We start from the raw sequence: 22,200 nt of genomic DNA, 5'->3' as shown, positions 1-22,200 counted from the left end.
GCAGTATGGGATCTATGTTATACAAAGATCTTGTTGATGACCGTAAAATAAATATTTATTTTAAAGCACTTTTTCTACCAAACTGACCGGTAGACAACTTCAAATATTGATTATACTTCAAAATTTCGTGTTGTGGGTTCAAGACTATTTGAAGCAAGTTGGCAAGACATTAAAGACAGGCTGAATGAGTTTCTTTTACGAAATTAACAACGCTCTTCCTATCAATCGTCGATGCTCATGATGTCAATCACTGGATTGTCTGGTCCAGAGTCGATTATTTACAGACCGCCGTCATATAGCTGGAATATTGCTGAGTTCGGCGTTAAACAACAAACAAACACATCCTATTAATCCATTAAAAACTCACTTTCTCTTCCCACATATCCCGTGAAGGTCATACACATGTTATTCCTATAAACAACTCTCTTTCAGAATACAATACCCGTGCAAATAGGAAATGATATTCGTTTCCAAAGGGTTATTTTTCAATAAACGTCATTTCATATACAAAGTTAAAGTACAGATTAAGAAGACGCTACCTTTCCCTAAGCATAACCATGGAAACAACTTCGTCTCCTCTTCACAATCTCTCAAGCATTATGCTTGTATCAAATCATTGTTACAACCAGAAACATATTTAACTGTATTTCAAGGTAAATCTCTCAAAAACTTCAATGTCAATAAATGTCGTAGAACCACGGATATTGAATCTGTTAATTGTATAAGTACCAAATTTACCAACCAGGAGATTGAAGACGAGTTCATGTTCTTTCATTTGTGAAAAATATAAAACGTTGAGATCAAAATGTCTATTTAATTTACACACAAAGACAATCAATTAATGGTCAATTTGTTGAATTCCATTAACGAAGATGTTATCAAATCTTTAGCAATGTATATAAAAGATTTATTTACACAAAGGTTGGTTTTCATATATTTGTTAAAACTAAATTGTGCTTTGGGCCATATGGCCTTACACACTGAATAAACTGTCTGTCTGTCTGAAACACCTTAAGATGAAATCGTCAGCCTTTTACTATCTTGATAGAAAGGTGTATAAACTCTTGTAGTTTTGTAATGAAAGTCTTCAAAATGCATTTGTCTATTTTGCCAAGTGGAATCTTTTTCTCATGTTTGTCAGGACTACTTTAGCACCGAGTAAAAAGGTAAAAACTGTAAAACTAACATTATTCACTCACCGTGACGTTCCCAGCTGTGGCAAGTTCCTACGTGTAACATCAATGAGTAAACCTGACACCATCTCGCAGTTACGTGACACACTGTGTGGGTTGCGTCTGCAGCAAACATGTGCATGGTCATATGACTGTTGCCGTAGTGGTCTTGTTTCAAACTGGTAACTGATCATGGAAAATAATATATTTTTGCCATAGCTCGTTAGGTGATGAAAACCACAACTACGACGATGATGCTGTGTGCGGGCGGTGAGGTGCGGTGAGGTACGGTGAGGTGCGGTGAGGTGTGGTGAGGTGCGGTGAGGTGCGGCGAAGTACGGTGAGGTGTGATGAGGTACGGTGGAGTGCGGCGAAGTACGGTGAGGTGTGGTGAGGTGCGGTGGGGTGCTGTGAGGTACGGTGAGGTACGGTGGGGTGCGGCGAAGTACGGTGAGGTGCGGTGAGGTGCGGTGAGGTACGGTGAGGTACGGTGGGGTGCGGCGAAGTACGGTGAGGTGTGGGGAGGTGCGGTGGGGAACGGTGATGTGCGGTGAGGTACGGTGAGGTGCGGTGAGGTACGGTGGGGTACGGTGAGGTGCGGTGAGGTATGGTGAGGTTTGGCGAAGTACGGTGAGGTGTGGTGAGGTGCGGTGGGGTGCGGTGAGGTGCGGTGAGGTGCGGTGAGGTACGGTGGGGTACTGTGATGTGCGGTGATGTGCGGTGATGTGCGGTGAGGTACGGTGAGGTGCGGTGAGGTACGGTGAGGTGCGGTGAGGTGTGGTGAGGACCGATGAGGTACGGTGAGGTGCGGTGAGGTACGGTGAGGAGCGATGAGGTACGGTGCGGCGTGGTGAGGTACGGTGAGGTGCGGTGAGGTACAGTGAGGTGGGGTGAGGTACGGTGAGGTGAGGTGCCATGGGGCGTGGTGAGGTGCGGTGAGGTGCGATTGGGCGGGGTGAGGTACGGTGAGGTGTGGTGAGGTGCGGTGAGGTGCAGTGGGGCGCATTGAGGTGCGGTGAGGTGAGGCTAGGTAATGTGCGGTGAGGTACGGTGGGGCGTGGTGAGGTGAGGTGCGGTGGGGCGTGATGAGGTGCGGTGAGGTACGGTGAGGTGCTGTGGGGTATGGTGAGATGCGGTGAGGTGCCATGGGGCGGGGTGAGGTACGGTGAGGTGCGGTGAGGTGCAGTGGGGCGCAGTGAGGTGCGGTGAGGTGAGGCTAGGTGAGGTGCGGTGAGGTACGGTGGTGTAGGGTGAGGTGAGGTACGGTGAGGTGCAGTGGGGCGCAGTGAGGTGAGGCTAGGTGAGGTGCGGTGAGGTACGGTGAGGTGCGGTGGGGCGCGGTGCGATTCAGTGCGGTGCGGTGATGATTAGGTGAGGTGATGTGAGGTAAGGTGAGGTGGCGAGGTGAGGTTTTTAATAGTGAGGTAAGGTAAAATGAGGTTTAACGCCGCTTTCAAAATTATTGCACTTATATAGATGGAGATGATGATGATGATGATGATGATGATGATGATGGTTATTATTATTATTATTATTATTATCATCATCATTATTATTACAACAACAACATCAAATGTTACTAACCAGAAGGGAATCTCCCTGAACTTATGGTACAAGTTATTTTAATATAAGATCAATACAAGTAGAACGAGACCTTGTGTAGACGGCATGTGGTTTTGTAAAGCAGCATGTTTTCTTCACCCCCGTCGAATGTTATACTAATTTTTCCTTCAGTTTTAGAGGCTGAGAATTTCTTTCTTTACAAAAGAGAGCTGAGATTGCTTTTTAAGTCACATTTCGAATTCAACATATGGAGAAGAATGGTTAACACTTTCTCACTGTTCACTATTTTGTCACCCAAAGGAGAAATGCTATATTCCAGACATCTTATTGTAATGAAGCCATCATCTTTTATTCAGTATTTCAGCTGACAGACAAAATTCAATCCCAATGTTCACATTCTACTCTTGATAAATGATAACCAAAGGTTCTTTCTAAAAACGATTTGGAAGTATGCGGTCCTATCTCCTTGTGACGTGATCTGTGCCAAGACATAGACATGGACACAGAACATTCTGGTTTAAAGCAGCTTATGAGTTTTTGGACGCAGAAGCACTGAAAAACTACATTCCAGCAGCTGGGGATTCATGAAATGTACAACAATGTTAGAAAAGTGAGTAGACCGCCTCCGTGGTCTAGTGGTAGAGCGTCCGACCGGAGAGCGGAAGGTCCGGGGTTCGATCCCCGGCCGCGTCATACCAAAAGACGTTAAAAGATTGTACTTGTTACCCTGTCTGCCGCTCGGCACTAAGGGGCTAAAACTGGTCGGTTAGGAGTCAGTATACTGTGTTTGAGTGGGGTATTCATGTTAAACTGCGGCATGGTATCTCAGTGGGCTAGCACTATACATCGGCATAAGTCCGGACTGGTACAAGCAGACACATGCACGTCTCTATATTAGTGCATTAGTCTATTGGACGCGACGTTAAACCCAATTTCACCTCACCTCACCTAGAAAAGTGAGTGAGTTGGGTTTAACGCCGCTTTTAATATTATTCCAGTTATATCACGGCGTGTCAGCTTAATGTGGGAGGAAAGCCCGAAGTGATGCAGGTCTCAGACGTTTACCACTTTTGTGAAACCCACGAGCACAGAAAAGATAGAAACATAATTGGGGCGTACCGGGATTCGAACCCACAATCATAGGTTTCTGGCGTGCCCAAGGGACGCAACTCTGCACAGCGATTCGCGACGCCTTAGACGAGTGGGATATCCGTGCCCCTGTAAGAAAAGCACCCATTTGGAAAGAAAATGTAAAAATATCAATTTTGGTCAAATGTGGACCTAGGACCAACTTGTGTCCATGCAAGGGATTTCTATTCAGGTTGCAGTACCATTCTCACAAGACTCATGATTCAGGGGCTGTGGCCATCATGGTTTATTCTCCCTGCAGTGTGTTATTGTACGACAAATAACTCCCACTCGTCGTTTATTATGCGTCACTCCTACACCGTGACCCGTGATGATCCGGGGTAGAATGGATCTTCCATGCTTGCAACATATACGTTGAGATTATTCCCTAAACTAGGAAAGTAATTATGAAAAGAGAAAATGCATTACTTCGTATGTTTAATTACATAGAGCTACTTACAAATTTCTTAAAATCATTAATAATGTTTTACCTAGTGACAAAACCGTGAAGATCCAGGGTAGAATACATGTAGGTCTTCAACAACCCATGCTTGCCGTAAAAGGCAACGTAGATTTATTGTCTGAAATGAACATATTTTACAGAAAAAAAGTTGTTAAATTAGAGTTATAAAATATAATAATAAGAAACACAGACTTTCTTCAGTGCAGTAATCTAGACTTGCCAAACATTATACATGGGCTGTATCGGATATATTTGTTTCAGGGTCTGCATGTCAGACTAAAAGGCGACTATGCTTGTCGTAAGAGGCGACAAACAGAACCGGGTGGTCAGCATCGCTGACTTGGTTGATGCATGTCATCGTATCCCAATTGTGTGGATCGATGTTCATAATGTCAATCACTGGATTGTCTGGTCCAGACTCGATTATTTTTACAGACCGCCGTCATATACCTGGAATATAGCTGAGTGCGGGGTTAAGCAACAAACAAACAAACAAAATAACCTTGTGACAAAGATTTTTAGTTGCTTTAAATAAAACGCTTACTCGTTTTCAGTAATGTTTCAGTGATGTGTCTTATTAGTGTTCCCTCTGTAAGACAGACTTGTGCCCTATTTTTCTCAAGTTGATTATGATACAGTTTGTCTCAAGTACGCCAAGCATGTTAACTGGAATTTGGCTCATAATTATCTCACCGATGTCTGAACCCCCTGGACCCATCCTCAGGATCCGCCTGTGGCCATCTTGATTGACAGCAATGATGTTTTGTTTGTTTGTTGTTTAACGCCGCACTCCGGGTTGAAATAGGTCTTCAGCAACCCATGCTTGCCGTAACTGGCGACTATGCTTGTCGTAAGAGGCGACTAACGGGATCGGATGGTCAGGCTCGCTGACTTGGTTGATGCATATCATCGTATACAACTGCGTAGATCGATGTTCATGATGTCAATCACTGGATTGTCTGTTCAAGACTTGATTATTTACAGCCTGCCCTTATATAGCTGGAATATTGCTGCGTTAAACAACAAACAAACAAAATTAATTATCACGAACACAACTCCCCGAACATTGGTGTTCATAAAGGAAAACATTCGGATGTCAAAAGTCGAGTTGACCAGAATTTGTTACCAAGTTATTTCACATAGTTTGTGACAATGAATGTCATTCTGACCTGTCAAATCCGGTAATATTTCAGTGACAGACACGCGCATCTGTTGAATTTTATGTAGGCGTCACGCCTGTCACACCTGCAGTGGTTCACAATCATAACCGTAATCAAGTACAACATGCTGTATATCCTTAAGTGCACAGATGCAATGCTCATAAAGTGAGTGAGGGAATGAGCCAGTGAGTGACACCGTTTAGACCAGTAGTTTAGTTAAATCACGGCGAGTCAATTTCAGGGGAAAGGAAAACAAATATTCAGGTCCTTGTTATTTCTCTTTTGGGAAAATCAAACCAGCATCTGAATGGTGCTCACAGACCAAGCATCATAACTAGGGCGGATCTTGGATAAAAACCAGTGCAGAATAAAGTTTCAACAATTGCGTCTAGCAATTACTCTTTGCCCACCACCTTATCTTCCTCTGTCATAAATTCTTCTAAATTATAAAGCGAGTTAAAAGTGTTCGAACAAGAGGATTGTTGATGTAGAATATGGTTCACGAAGTTACAGTATCTTCAATGATAAAGCGAACAAGTGGAGTGTTGATGCAGATTTTTGTTCACGATGTTACATTATCTTCAAAGATATGGCGTGTTAAAGGAGTTCGAACAAGTTTAGTGTTCATAAGGATTATCGTTGACGATGTTACATTATCTTCAGTGATATAGCGAGATAAAAGAGTTCGAACAAGCGGAGTATTGATACAGATTATGGTTGACGATGTTACATTATCTTCAATGATATAGCGAGTGAAAGGAGTTCCAACAAGTGGAGTGTTGGTACAGCTTATGTCCGCTGTGTAACATAATCTTCAATGACATAGCGAGTTAAAGGAGTTTGAACAAGCGGGGTGTTGGTACAGATTTCGATGGACAATGTTAAATTATCTTCAATGATATAGCGAGTTGAAGGAGTTCGAACGTGTGGAGTGTTGATACAAATTATGGTTGACGATGTTACATTATTTTCAATGATATATCGAGTTAAAGGAGTTCGAACAAGTGGAGTGTTGATACAGATTACGGTTGACGATGTTACATTATTTTCAATGATATATCGAGTAAAAGGAGTTCGAACAAGTGGAGTGTTGATACAGATTATGGTTGACGATGTTACATTATCTTCAATGATATATCGAGTTGAAGGAGTTCGAACAAGTGGAGTGTTGATACAGATTATGATTGACGATGTTACATTATTTTCAATGATATAGCGAGTTGAAGGAGTTCGAACGTGTGGAGTGTTGATACAGATTATGGTTGACGATGTTACATTATTTTCAATGATATATCGAGTTAAAGGAGTTCGAACAAGTGGAGTGTTGATACAGATTATGGTTGACGATGTTACATTATTTTCAATGATATATCGAGTAAAAGGAGTTCGAACAAGTGGAGTGTTGATACAGATTATGGTTGACGATGTTACATTATCTTCAATGATATAGCAAGTTGAAGGAGTTCGAACAAGTGGAGTGTTGATACAGATTATGGTTGACGATGTTACATTATTTTCAATGATAAAGCGAGTTGAAGGAGTTCCAACGAGTGGAGTGTTGATACAGATTATGGTTGACGATGTCACATTATCCTCAATGATATATCGAGTTGAAGGAGTTCGAACGTGTGGAGTGTTGATACAGATTATGGTTGACGATGTTACATTATCTTCAATGATAAAGTGAGTTGAAGGAGTCCGAAGAAGTGGAGTGTTGATACAGATTATGGTTGACGATGTTACATTATCTTCGATGATATAGCGAGTTGAAGGAGTTCGAACAAGTGGAGTGTTGATACAGATTATGGTTGACGATGTTACATTATTTTCAATGATATAGCGAGTTGAAGGATTTCGAACAAGTGGAGTGTTTGTACAGATTATGGTTCACGATGTCACATTATCTTCGATGATATATCGAGTTGAAGGAGTTCGAACGTGTGGAGTGTTGATACAGATTATGGTTGACGATGTTACATTATTTTCAATGATATAGCGAGTTAAAGGAGTTTGAACAAGTGGAGTGTTGATACAGATTATGGTTCACGATGTCACATTATCTTCAATGATATAGCAAGTTGAAGGAGTTCGAACGTGTGGAGTGTTGATACAGATTATGTCCACTGTGTTACATTATCTTCAATGATATAGCGAGTTGAAGGAGTTCGAACAAGTGGAGTGTTGATACAGATTATGTCCACTGTGTTACATTATTTTCAATGATATAGCGAGTTGAAGGAGTTCGAACAAGTGGAGTGTTGATACAGATTATGATTGACGATGTTACATTATCTTCAATGATATAGCAAGTTAAAGGTGTTTGAAGAAGTGGAGTGTTGATACAGATTATGGTTGACGATGTTACATTATCTTTGATGATATAGCGAGTTGAAGGAGTTCAAACAAGTGGAGCGTTGATACAGATTATGATTGACGATGTTACATCATTTTCAGTGATATAGCGAGTTGAAGGTGTTTGAAGAAGTGGAGTGTTGATACAGATTATGGTTGACGATGTCACATTATCTTCGATGATATAGCGAGTTGAAGTAGTTCGAACGAGTGGAGTGTTGATACAGATTATGATTGACGATGTTACATCATTTTCAATGATATAGCAAGTTAAAGGTGTTTGAAGAAGTGGAGTGTTGATACAGATTATGGTTGACGATGTTACATTATCTTCGATGATATAGCAAGTTAAAGGTGTTTGAAGAAGTGGAGTGTTGATACAGATTATGATTGACGATGTTACATCATTTTCAATGATATAGCAAGTTAAAGGTGTTTGAAGAAGTGGAGTGTTGATACAGATTATGGTTGACGATGTTACATTATCTTCGATGATATAGCAAGTTAAAGGTGTTTGAAGAAGTGGAGTGTTGATACAGATTATGATTGACGATGTTACATCATTTTCAATGATATAGCAAGTTAAAGGTGTTTGAAGAAGTGGAGTGTTGATACAGATTATGGTTGACGATGTCACATTATCTTCGATGATATAGCGAGTTGAAGGAGTTCGAACAAGTGGAGCGTTGATAGAGATTATGATTGACGATGTTACATCATTTTCAGTGATATAGCAAGTTAAAGGTGTTTGAAGAAGTGGAGTGTTGATACAGATTATGGTTGACGATGTTACATTATCTTCAATGATAAAGTGAGTTGAAGGAGTCCGAAGAAGTGGAGTGTTGATACAGATTATGGTTGACGATGTTACATTATCTTCGATGATATAGCGAGTTGAAGGAGTTCGAACAAGTGGAGTGTTGATACAGATTATGGTTGACGATGTTACATTATTTTCAATGATATAGCGAGTTGAAGGATTTCGAACAAGTGGAGTGTTTGTACAGATTATGGTTCACGATGTCACATTATCTTCGATGATATATCGAGTTGAAGGAGTTCGAACGTGTGGAGTGTTGATACAGATTATGGTTGACGATGTTACATTATTTTCAATGATATAGCGAGTTAAAGGAGTTTGAACAAGTGGAGTGTTGATACAGATTATGGTTCACGATGTCACATTATCTTCAATGATATAGCAAGTTGAAGGAGTTCGAACGTGTGGAGTGTTGATACAGATTATGTCCACTGTGTTACATTATCTTCAATGATATAGCGAGTTGAAGGAGTTCGAACAAGTGGAGTGTTGATACAGATTATGATTGACGATGTTACATTATCTTCAATGATATAGCAAGTTAAAGGTGTTTGAAGAAGTGGAGTGTTGATACAGATTATGGTTGACGATGTTACATTATCTTTGATGATATAGCGAGTTGAAGGAGTTCAAACAAGTGGAGCGTTGATACAGATTATGATTGACGATGTTACATCATTTTCAGTGATATAGCGAGTTGAAGGTGTTTGAAGAAGTGGAGTGTTGATACAGATTATGGTTGACGATGTCACATTATCTTCGATGATATAGCGAGTTGAAGGAGTTCGAACAAGTGGAGCGTTGATAGAGATTATGATTGACGATGTTACATCATTTTCAGTGATATAGCAAGTTAAAGGTGTTTGAAGAAGTGGAGTGTTGATACAGATTATGGTTGACGATGTTACATTATCTTCAATGATAAAGTGAGTTGAAGGAGTCCGAAGAAGTGGAGTGTTGATACAGATTATGGTTGACGATGTTACATTATCTTCGATGATATAGCGAGTTGAAGGAGTTCGAACAAGTGGAGTGTTGATACAGATTATGGTTGACGATGTTACATTATTTTCAATGATATAGCGAGTTGAAGGATTTCGAACAAGTGGAGTGTTTGTACAGATTATGGTTCACGATGTCACATTATCTTCGATGATATATCGAGTTGAAGGAGTTCGAACGTGTGGAGTGTTGATACAGATTATGGTTGACGATGTTACATTATTTTCAATGATATAGCGAGTTAAAGGAGTTTGAACAAGTGGAGTGTTGATACAGATTATGGTTCACGATGTCACATTATCTTCAATGATATAGCAAGTTGAAGGAGTTCGAACGTGTGGAGTGTTGATACAGATTATGTCCACTGTGTTACATTATCTTCAATGATATAGCGAGTTGAAGGAGTTCGAACAAGTGGAGTGTTGATACAGATTATGATTGACGATGTTACATTATCTTCAATGATATAGCAAGTTAAAGGTGTTTGAAGAAGTGGAGTGTTGATACAGATTATGGTTGACGATGTTACATTATCTTTGATGATATAGCGAGTTGAAGGAGTTCAAACAAGTGGAGCGTTGATACAGATTATGATTGACGATGTTACATCATTTTCAGTGATATAGCGAGTTGAAGGTGTTTGAAGAAGTGGAGTGTTGATACAGATTATGGTTGACGATGTTACATTATCTTCGATGATATAGCAAGTTAAAGGTGTTTGAAGAAGTGGAGTGTTGATACAGATTATGATTGACGATGTTACATCATTTTCAATGATATAGCAAGTTAAAGGTGTTTGAACAAGTGGAGTGTTGATACAGATTATGGTTGACGATGTCACATTATCTTCGATGATATAGCGAGTTGAAGGAGTTCGAACAAGTGGAGCGTTGATAGAGATTATGATTGACGATGTTACATCATTTTCAGTGATATAGCAAGTTAAAGGTGTTTGAAGAAGTGGAGTGTTGATACAGATTATGGTTGACGATGTTACATTATCTTCAATGATAAAGTGAGTTGAAGGAGTCCGAAGAAGTGGAGTGTTGATACAGATTATGGTTGACGATGTTACATTATCTTCGATGATATAGCGAGTTGAAGGAGTTCGAACAAGTGGAGTGTTGATACAGATTATGGTTGACGATGTTACATTATTTTCAATGATATAGCGAGTTGAAGGATTTCGAACAAGTGGAGTGTTTGTACAGATTATGGTTCACGATGTCACATTATCTTCGATGATATATCGAGTTGAAGGAGTTCGAACGTGTGGAGTGTTGATACAGATTATGGTTGACGATGTTACATTATTTTCAATGATATAGCGAGTTAAAGGAGTTTGAACAAGTGGAGTGTTGATACAGATTATGGTTCACGATGTCACATTATCTTCAATGATATAGCAAGTTGAAGGAGTTCGAACGTGTGGAGTGTTGATACAGATTATGTCCACTGTGTTACATTATCTTCAATGATATAGCGAGTTGAAGGAGTTCGAACAAGTGGAGTGTTGATACAGATTATGATTGACGATGTTACATTATCTTCAATGATATAGCAAGTTAAAGGTGTTTGAAGAAGTGGAGTGTTGATACAGATTATGGTTGACGATGTTACATTATCTTTGATGATATAGCGAGTTGAAGGAGTTCAAACAAGTGGAGCGTTGATACAGATTATGATTGACGATGTTACATCATTTTCAGTGATATAGCGAGTTGAAGGTGTTTGAAGAAGTGGAGTGTTGATACAGATTATGGTTGACGATGTCACATTATCTTCGATGATATAGCGAGTTGAAGTAGTTCGAACGAGTGGAGTGTTGATACAGATTATGATTGACGATGTTACATCATTTTCAATGATATAGCAAGTTAAAGGTGTTTGAAGAAGTGGAGTGTTGATACAGATTATGGTTGACGATGTTACATTATCTTCGATGATATAGCAAGTTAAAGGTGTTTGAAGAAGTGGAGTGTTGATACAGATTATGATTGACGATGTTACATCATTTTCAATGATATAGCAAGTTAAAGGTGTTTGAAGAAGTGGAGTGTTGATACAGATTATGGTTGACGATGTTACATTATCTTCGATGATATAGCAAGTTAAAGGTGTTTGAAGAAGTGGAGTGTTGATACAGATTATGATTGACGATGTTACATCATTTTCAATGATATAGCAAGTTAAAGGTGTTTGAACAAGTGGAGTGTTGATACAGATTATGGTTGACGATGTCACATTATCTTCGATGATATAGCGAGTTGAAGGAGTTCGAACAAGTGGAGCGTTGATAGAGATTATGATTGACGATGTTACATCATTTTCAGTGATATAGCAAGTTAAAGGTGTTTGAAGAAGTGGAGTGTTGATACAGATTATGGTTGACGATGTTACATTATCTTCAATGATAAAGTGAGTTGAAGGAGTCCGAAGAAGTGGAGTGTTGATACAGATTATGGTTGACGATGTTACATTATCTTCGATGATATAGCGAGTTGAAGGAGTTCGAACAAGTGGAGTGTTGATACAGATTATGGTTGACGATGTTACATTATTTTCAATGATATAGCGAGTTGAAGGATTTCGAACAAGTGGAGTGTTTGTACAGATTATGGTTCACGATGTCACATTATCTTCGATGATATATCGAGTTGAAGGAGTTCGAACGTGTGGAGTGTTGATACAGATTATGGTTGACGATGTTACATTATTTTCAATGATATAGCGAGTTAAAGGAGTTTGAACAAGTGGAGTGTTGATACAGATTATGGTTCACGATGTCACATTATCTTCAATGATATAGCAAGTTGAAGGAGTTCGAACGTGTGGAGTGTTGATACAGATTATGTCCACTGTGTTACATTATCTTCAATGATATAGCGAGTTGAAGGAGTTCGAACAAGTGGAGTGTTGATACAGATTATGATTGACGATGTTACATTATCTTCAATGATATAGCAAGTTAAAGGTGTTTGAAGAAGTGGAGTGTTGATACAGATTATGGTTGACGATGTTACATTATCTTTGATGATATAGCGAGTTGAAGGAGTTCAAACAAGTGGAGCGTTGATACAGATTATGATTGACGATGTTACATCATTTTCAGTGATATAGCGAGTTGAAGGTGTTTGAAGAAGTGGAGTGTTGATACAGATTATGGTTGACGATGTTACATTATCTTCGATGATATAGCAAGTTAAAGGTGTTTGAAGAAGTGGAGTGTTGATACAGATTATGATTGACGATGTTACATCATTTTCAATGATATAGCAAGTTAAAGGTGTTTGAACAAGTGGAGTGTTGATACAGATTATGGTTGACGATGTCACATTATCTTCGATGATATAGCGAGTTGAAGGAGTTCGAACAAGTGGAGCGTTGATAGAGATTATGATTGACGATGTTACATCATTTTCAGTGATATAGCAAGTTAAAGGTGTTTGAAGAAGTGGAGTGTTGATACAGATTATGGTTGACGATGTTACATTATCTTCAATGATAAAGTGAGTTGAAGGAGTCCGAAGAAGTGGAGTGTTGATACAGATTATGGTTGACGATGTTACATTATCTTCGATGATATAGCGAGTTGAAGGAGTTCGAACAAGTGGAGTGTTGATACAGATTATGGTTGACGATGTTACATTATTTTCAATGATATAGCGAGTTGAAGGATTTCGAACAAGTGGAGTGTTTGTACAGATTATGGTTCACGATGTCACATTATCTTCGATGATATATCGAGTTGAAGGAGTTCGAACGTGTGGAGTGTTGATACAGATTATGGTTGACGATGTTACATTATTTTCAATGATATAGCGAGTTAAAGGAGTTTGAACAAGTGGAGTGTTGATACAGATTATGGTTCACGATGTCACATTATCTTCAATGATATAGCAAGTTGAAGGAGTTCGAACGTGTGGAGTGTTGATACAGATTATGTCCACTGTGTTACATTATCTTCAATGATATAGCGAGTTGAAGGAGTTCGAACAAGTGGAGTGTTGATACAGATTATGATTGACGATGTTACATTATCTTCAATGATATAGCAAGTTAAAGGTGTTTGAAGAAGTGGAGTGTTGATACAGATTATGGTTGACGATGTTACATTATCTTTGATGATATAGCGAGTTGAAGGAGTTCAAACAAGTGGAGCGTTGATACAGATTATGATTGACGATGTTACATCATTTTCAGTGATATAGCGAGTTGAAGGTGTTTGAAGAAGTGGAGTGTTGATACAGATTATGGTTGACGATGTCACATTATCTTCGATGATATAGCGAGTTGAAGTAGTTCGAACGAGTGGAGTGTTGATACAGATTATGATTGACGATGTTACATCATTTTCAATGATATAGCAAGTTAAAGGTGTTTGAAGAAGTGGAGTGTTGATACAGATTATGGTTGACGATGTTACATTATCTTCGATGATATAGCAAGTTCAAGGTGTTTGAAGAAGTGGAGTGTTGATACAGATTATGATTGACGATGTTACATCATTTTCAATGATATAGCAAGTTAAAGGTGTTTGAACAAGTGGAGTGTTGATACAGATTATGGTTGACGATGTTACATTATCTTCGATGATATAGCAAGTTAAAGGTGTTTGAACAAGTGGAGTGTTGATACAGATTATGGTTGACGATGTCACATTATCTTCGATGATATAGCGAGTTGAAGGAGTTCGAACAAGTGGAGTGTTGATACAGATTATGATTGACGATGTTACATCATTTTCAGTGATATAGCAAGTTAAAGGTGTTTGAAGAAGTGGAGTGTTGATACAGATTATGGTTGACGATGTTACATTATCTTCAATGATAAAGTGAGTTGAAGGAGTCCGAAGAAGTGGAGTGTTGATACAGATTATGGTTGACGATGTTACATTATCTTCGATGATATAGCGAGTTGAAGGAGTTCGAACAAGTGGAGTGTTGATACAGATTATGATTGACGATGTTACATTATCTTCGATGATATAGCGAGTTAAAGGAGTTCGAACAAGTGGAGTGTTGATACAGATTATGATTGACGATGTTACATTATCTTCGATGATATAGCGAGTTAAAGGAGTTCGAACGAGTGGAGTGTTGATACAGATTATGATTGACGATGTTACATTATCTTCGATGATATAGCAAGTTAAAGGAGTTCGAACAAGTGGTGTGTTGATACAGATTATGTCCACTGTGTTACATTTTCTTAAATGAAATCTTTTTCATGCACATTCTTTACGCCGAGTGTTAAGCTTAAGCCACACACTTAAGGGCAGGTTAGAACCTGACAGGTATTTACAGTAAACTACGTTGATAAGGAACACGCTTATAACGAACAGACGGATATAACGAACTATATATGCCTATAACTACGGTTATAACGAACTATAATTAGTGGTCCCTCTGAGTCTTTTATAACCGTCGTTCACTGCAGTTAAAACTTATTCAGAGTTGTATTTCTAGAATTAAAAAAATATGTGTAGTTAACTGAGATGAACATGGCCACCACAGCAACTCGTATTGTGACCAGTGTGTTTCTCGTTTCATATCAAAATGTTTTAATGAGACTGCGCCCTTAATATAACTACATTACTCAACAAACAGAACTCAAGATAATATGACACAATAAACTGAGGCATTTGTTCAGCACCACAAAGGAATATTCGTTTAGATGCGATCTGGTAAACAACTCTCTTGGGCTTGTAAGAATTACAATGCGATACGAATTTGTTTCATTAATACATATAAATTCAAAGAAAATATTAAAAAGTTAAAAACGAATGTTAGAATTGAATTCAATATTCAGTAAACTAATCCTTTCATAGTCACATATTGTGAAGATACTTTATTGCGCCCAGGATGTAGTTTAAACGTTCGTGATGATTCCCTCCAATCACTGGAGAAACAACTGTTCTGCGATGGGTGGAATAAGTGACGACCAATCACAACGCACAAGGCGTCGCAGTTACAGATGGTATACATGTATATATACTGGCGGGACTCATGTATCAGTGCATGTAGTCCACAGCGCTGTGCGTGCACACAAGGATGTTCCCTGTAAGTATGATAAGGCCCAATTCTTTCTTTGTGGGAATAATAGCAGTGGGAAATGTATTTTAAAGTTACCAGTCTACATCAAAGTAGTTTTCATTACCGAGTTTGATATTTCATTTATATATTCATTGAAAAGAATGTTTGTAACAAGATCATTTCAGAAATGAAATACTAAGCAACAATTAGTTTAAGCATAGTCGCCTTTTACGGCAGGCATGGGTTGCTGAAGACCTATTCCACCCTGCATGTCATCGTATCAAAATTGTGTGGATCGATGCTTATGATGTCAATCACTGGATTGTCTGGTCCAGACGCGATTATTTACAGACCGTCGTCATATAGCTGGAATATTGCTGAGTACGGCGTTAAACAACAAACAAACAACAAATCCTTCACTGCTTCCAGACTGCGTTTCTGCTGCTGTCGTTTGTTTCCGTCGTGACGTCATCATATGTCAACGACTTTGACAAGCCTCTTCTGTTCCAATGTCCTCCGGGGAAGTCCATTGCTTCCTGGGAAAGCTATCATCATAACCACTATGAGGACAGACGCTACCGCTTCACCTGTCAGAAGACACCGGGACTAGTAGGGGAATGTCAATGGCATGGTAAGTGACATATGCACAAATCATCTTGAAACAGAAGCCAGAGTGAAATCCATACATTTGAATAGCACTATGGTGGTAGGACACTTTGACCTTCACATACGACCTATAATCTTTGACCGTCATATATCGCCTTTTTTTCTATTATCGATGTACTTTCAACGTCGCTGGAAACTTCTTATTTTAAACATGACCGTAATGGTCTATAAGGATGTTATTCGACAAAATCAACGTTTCAAAGGATTTGCAGTTTTTAAAAACAGACGCTCTATCCACCAGATCAGTCGGAAATACACGAACGCTAGCTGCATGTTGCACCAAAAGCACTGCAAAGTAGGATTCGCTTGAATTGTGAAGACGATTATCTTGTTTGGGGTTGGTCTCAACTCGTTAGGAATTACATTTTTTATATCCTGCTTTGAACATTTGAACTGCTACCTTATCCAATGATTAGACAGAACTGCTGATAAAAGCGGCATTAACCCACAAATCATCCAATCACTCTTTCAGGCTATGTGAACCAATTTGATAAACCGATATCTTTCCAATGCCCCCACGAGGGCGTTATTAGCGGCGTCAACAGCTATCACAACGACCACTACGAAGACCGACGATTTAAGTTCTACTGTTGCTCCCTGAAAGGTACGTCAGCACACGTCTTTAAAAAAAGAACATGATCTCACTTACATGTAACTGGTCAAAATTCAAGTTTCTGTAAAATATGTTCTTTAACACAGTTCATACAATTCGTTGATCTGATTTTTCGTTATGAACACGTAAATGTAATCATTGCGGGGCAAAAAACCTTATGGTCGTGATAATAGGCCTGTTAATAATAATCGCTTCTGGCAATTGGAATGGCTGGCGAGAACAATAATGTTCATTTGGGATTTAAATACCAGAAATAGTTGTCAACGTATTGTTTACATAACATTATTGCGACATATCTGTTTCAGGTAAACATTTGAAGGGTTGTGACAAGACCGGCTTTGTCAACACTTGGGATGAGAGGTTCACCTTCAGAATGCCTGCTTTACACTTCTTGAAGGGAGTCTTCAGCATTCACCACAACCATCCCGAGTAAGTGCATTACTCTGCATGATGCGGTCTCACATATTCTGTCGCTAGACACTCAGCAATATTCCAGCTATATGGTGTAAGTACTCGAGTCTGGGTCAGACAAACCATTGATTGATATTATGAGCGACGATGACACGAGCTTAACGACCCACCCGTTAATCTCAAACGACCAGCAGCACAGGTTGGACCTAGGACGAGTGTACACTGATACTCACTTGCCCACAATTAAATTGTATGATTTCAAATCTTTTGTCTCTTATCAATCAACAATGCGGCAACCCGTGAAGATCCGGGGTAGAATAGGTCTTCAGTAACCCATGCTTGCCGTAAATGGTGACTATGCTTTTCGTAAGAGGCGACTAACGGGATCGGGTGGTCAGGCTCGCTGACTTGGTTGATGCATGCCATTGTATCCCAATTGCTTGGATTTATGCTTATGATGTCAATCAATGGATTGTCTGTTCCAGACTTGATTATTTACAGACCGCCGTCAAATAGCTGGAATATTGCTGAGTGTGGCGTTAAACAAAAAAATAAAAATATATGAAATAACACAGTGATACATACGAAACCCACTGAACAAAGGGTGAAAATGACATTGTCTCCGTCACGGCCATTTTGAAAGTTAGGACAGAATTTGGTGGGCAACTTTAGAGACAGAAGTTTTGGGATCATATGCATAAATTTTCAGCTTCATATATTCTGTTGCAGAGACAGGCGCTGGAAGTTTGAAACCTGCTTCATCCACTGACGGAAACGTCGTGCCCACATGTAACCAGTCAATACATGCTGCTGTAAAAAAACTATTTTTGTTATATATTTTTTCACATTGAGTTAACCGTCAGGTTCTTCCCTTGCGTCAGCATAACACTGATACTTTTTTTATGATGAGTGTCCGACTGACGGTTCGTTAGTTTGTTGTTTAACGCCGCACTAAGCAATATTCCGGCTATATGACGGCAGTCTGTAAATAATCGAATCTGGACAAGACAATCCAGTAATTGACATCATGAGCATCGATCCACGCAATTGGGATCAATGACATGCATCAACCAAGTCAGTGAGCCTGACCACCCGATCCCGTTAGTCGCCTCTAAGGACAAGCATAGTCGCCTTTTACGGCAAGCATGGGTTGCTGAAGACCTATTCTACCCGGGTTTTCATGGGGAAGTACATGCATGTATATGCATGTTGTTGTGCAGTGTGGTGTGCCTAGGGCCAAGATTATCGAAACGATCGTAGCCCTAAAATCATCGTAAAGTTGTCGTAAGGAAATCGTAGGCTATTTTCGAAACTATCGTAGCCCTGAGATATCTTAAGTTTGTCGTAAATCTAAGATAGCCCCATACCCGTCGTAAGTTTATTTGATCTTAATCCAAGATGGCGGCATACTTTCCCATAGATATTTTGCCAAACAATTATTTTGCTTTACGTTCAAAGATTGACATTTCATTTTGTTAAACTATGTGATTCAAATTGACACTTCGAAAACACGAAGAACGCATCAATTATTTCACGTCAGAAATTGTCTCAATCGCGATCCAAATAATTATGGAGTCGATAGCATAAAATATATTTCTATCCAAGTCCATGCTGAAGAAGTATGAAACAACGTACCTTTTCGATAATTTGGGAAGGATAAAAATGGAAGGTGTCGGCAGGCTATAGTAATGACCGTGACCTTATTGATCAAGCTCCTTCCCAGCGCGTGACACCTTCGTTACACTCTCGGTAACATAGTATATAGAGAGCTCCGCGAACGGACTATCGCTGTGAGGAGCTTGTCGCCCGTAGAGACTTTATTTAATTTAAAAGGTTAGAAAATGACTACATTATATGTATAACTTGACAATTCCTAAATTATCTCTATTTGCGATCGAAAATTAGTCTTACGTTTAAGTTTTGAAAAGAATTATGGATCTAGATAGATGCGCGTTCACGTGAGGACCATTTGAAGGGAAAGTAGAGAGGTATCTTTTGGCACATTATTTCAATTCTAATAGCTAAAGTGTGGTAATAATCGAGTCCGGACCAGAAAATCCAGTGATTGACATCATGAGCATCGATCCACGCAATTGGGATACGATGTTATGTATCAAACAAGTCAGCGAGTCTGACCACCCGATCCCGTTAGTCGCCTTTTACGACAGGCATGGGTTGCTGAAGACAAATTCTACCCCGGATCTTCACGGGTGTAGTGTGAAATGTTATCTAAAATATTTCTTGTCAAAGGAAACTTTAATTCTTGTGAGTGAGTTAATGCTTTACGTCAGTCACATCGGCAATATTTCAGCCATATCGTGTAAATAATTGAGTCTGGGCCAGACAATCCAGTGATTGACCTGAAGACCTATTCTACTCCGGATCTTAACGGGTCGACTTCACTTGTATTGAAGGGAGTCTTTGATAAAGCTGATAACTGTCTGTGGGTAAAAACTTTTTACATTGTTTTGGAAAAAAAATGAAAAGAAAAACCGAGCCTGACCACCCGATCCCATTAAATCTTTAAATTACGACTAGCGTAGTCGCCTTTTACGGCAAGCATGCTTTACTGAAGACCTGTTCTACCCCGGATCTTCACGGGTCATCAAAACGAGAGGTGGCATGAGCGTATGCATGCCCAACATGCTCTACAGGAACAACTTTTGTAGTTTCTTGACAACAAATTATTCAAATAAGATCATCACCAAATGAGAAGGGTCTTTAAGAACTGCCACAGTAGGTCGGCCACAATGACATCGCGTCGTAATACATTTACATCACGTACAAGACGTCAAAATGGCCGACACGATAAACGTGACGGAAGATATTTCCGAAGTTGTTAATGAACCTGCAGCTAATACAAGCGTTAGTTACCACTGATCAATTGGCTGAACATTGAAAGATGATAGCAGCACACGTAGTCCTGCAGCATTTCCCAGTGGTACATCTGTTGTGTGAGATACAGTCGTGACTCGCGTGTATGTTCGTAGATTTATACATACGTGCGACAGGTCGGAATGAAAACAATTCCACAAAACAGATACCTTCTATAGGATTACCTGTCATGCTATATATTATTACCCTGTCCCGCGACCAGTACAGATCTGGGTTATATGTGATCTTCAGCAACCCTTGCTTGTCTTAAGAGGCGACTAACAGGGGAAGGTTGGTCAGACTTGCTGACTTGGTTGATGCATGTCATCATATCCCAATTAGGTGGATCGATGCTCATGTTGTCAATCACTGAATTGTCTGGTCCAGACTCGATTATTTACAGACAGCCGTAATATAGCTGGAATATTGCTTAGTGCGACGTTAAACAACAAACAACATGTGAAGGTGTTAGACCTCTCAACCGTACAGGTTGAAAATATACAGAAGAAATGTTTATTAGCAGTCGACACACAGACAAGAGTGCGCGCTGCAATCTGATTGGCCAATTCCTGCAAGGATGGTTTGGAGCGAACATAATAGAGTTGCCTCCCTTAGGCCGTAAATCTCAATACGCACCTTTCACCACAATCTTACATCCACACCGCCTAAATAAATGTCGACTCGACATTTCACAAAATGCATGTGAACAATATTTTTTACCAACAGTATATTAACTAACTTGCAATGAAAACGACTCCTACTTGTTTACAAACCGACTGTGAAACAGAAAAATATATAATCTTTGGCTGAAGAAAACACATCACACAATCATACTTGTACACAGCAAACAGGCAATACCTGCAACATGTGAATAAAGCTTACAGAGCTTTGAAAGATGGCCAGTCATACAAAGTCATACACTACACAGTTTCTAACAATAATGTTAACACATGAGCTAGATTATTCAGCCTTGTACAAATTCTAACAATTTGTATCACACATTTGTTTCACAAGAAATAAGAAAACTAGAGGAGTTTACACCACATCAAGAACTCACACATTCACTCTAAGCTCTATGGTGAATAGGATACGTGACTGGGTTGACAACTGCCTGAGGTATCATCATCTGGAACGGTTGATACAATGGGTTTGGTGGCATTGGGTGAGTATGGTTTTACGCCGCTTTTAGCAATATTCCAGCAGGGGGGACACCAGAAATGGGCTTCACACATTGTGCCCATGTCGTGAATCGAACCTGGGTCTTCAGCATGACGAGCCAACGCTTTAACCACTAGGCTATCCGACCGCCCCCAATCGTATTTAGAGTTACCCTGGGTCTGTACATTGAATGGTTCCCGATGGTGTCTAATGTCAACCTCGCTGGTGGAAGTCTGCCACGTCTCCTTCATCGCTGATGAATTTCATTACTCTCGTAATCTCTAAGTCAGTGTCTGCTGAAGTCTGAGTAACAGCATGTTGAGGGTGTATCTGACAACTGTCAGTCTCGGGTTTAGCATTGGCGTCACTTGCACTATCATCTTCAGCATTTCGCCCTGTTGCTGTTCCCTCACTGTTGTCTCTATCATCCACAGACTCCTGAGTCACTCTCATCAGAGACATGAGATTCTTTACTGTCACTGCTACTTCCTGCACCATTTTCCTGTACATCTTTGCCACATTCAATAATCATTTTTGAGGAGTTAGTGTCACTTTCATTTATGGGCACTTTGGGAGGTTCTGTCTAGGCTAAGTTTTTGGTCTCACAATATCGAGTCTAGGACCTTTCAACTTGGTTTGCTGTGTCTCCTAGATCTCTACTGATAACCCATTACAAGGCAACAACATATTCCTGTGTAGGACTGTGGTGCATCCATTACCATACACAGGTCCATCCTCTGTTGCTAGTTTCACCCCTACATGGATCTTTGGTTCCCAATACGA

The 22,200-nt window shown here is 39.7% G+C and overlaps 1 protein-coding gene and 1 pseudogene across 1 annotated transcript in view; both read left to right on the top strand.

Moving 5' to 3' along the window:
• The window catches only part of LOC139454911 (zinc finger protein 721-like), a 66,226-nt gene that overhangs the window by 32,919 nt on the left and 11,107 nt on the right, over positions 1 to 22,200 (top strand). The window lies entirely within an intron of this gene.
• LOC139456302 (hemagglutinin/amebocyte aggregation factor-like) lies at positions 15,681 to 18,154 on the top strand (annotated as a pseudogene).

The sequence above is a fragment of the Haliotis cracherodii genome, unplaced genomic scaffold (genome assembly GCF_022045235.1).
Source record: "Haliotis cracherodii isolate W230 unplaced genomic scaffold, xgHalCrac1.p SCAF_11, whole genome shotgun sequence".
Taxonomy (NCBI): Eukaryota; Metazoa; Mollusca; class Gastropoda; order Lepetellida; family Haliotidae; genus Haliotis; species Haliotis cracherodii.
The sequence above is the reverse complement of the archived record's forward strand: the minus strand, read 5'-3'. Positions and strand labels throughout refer to the sequence as shown.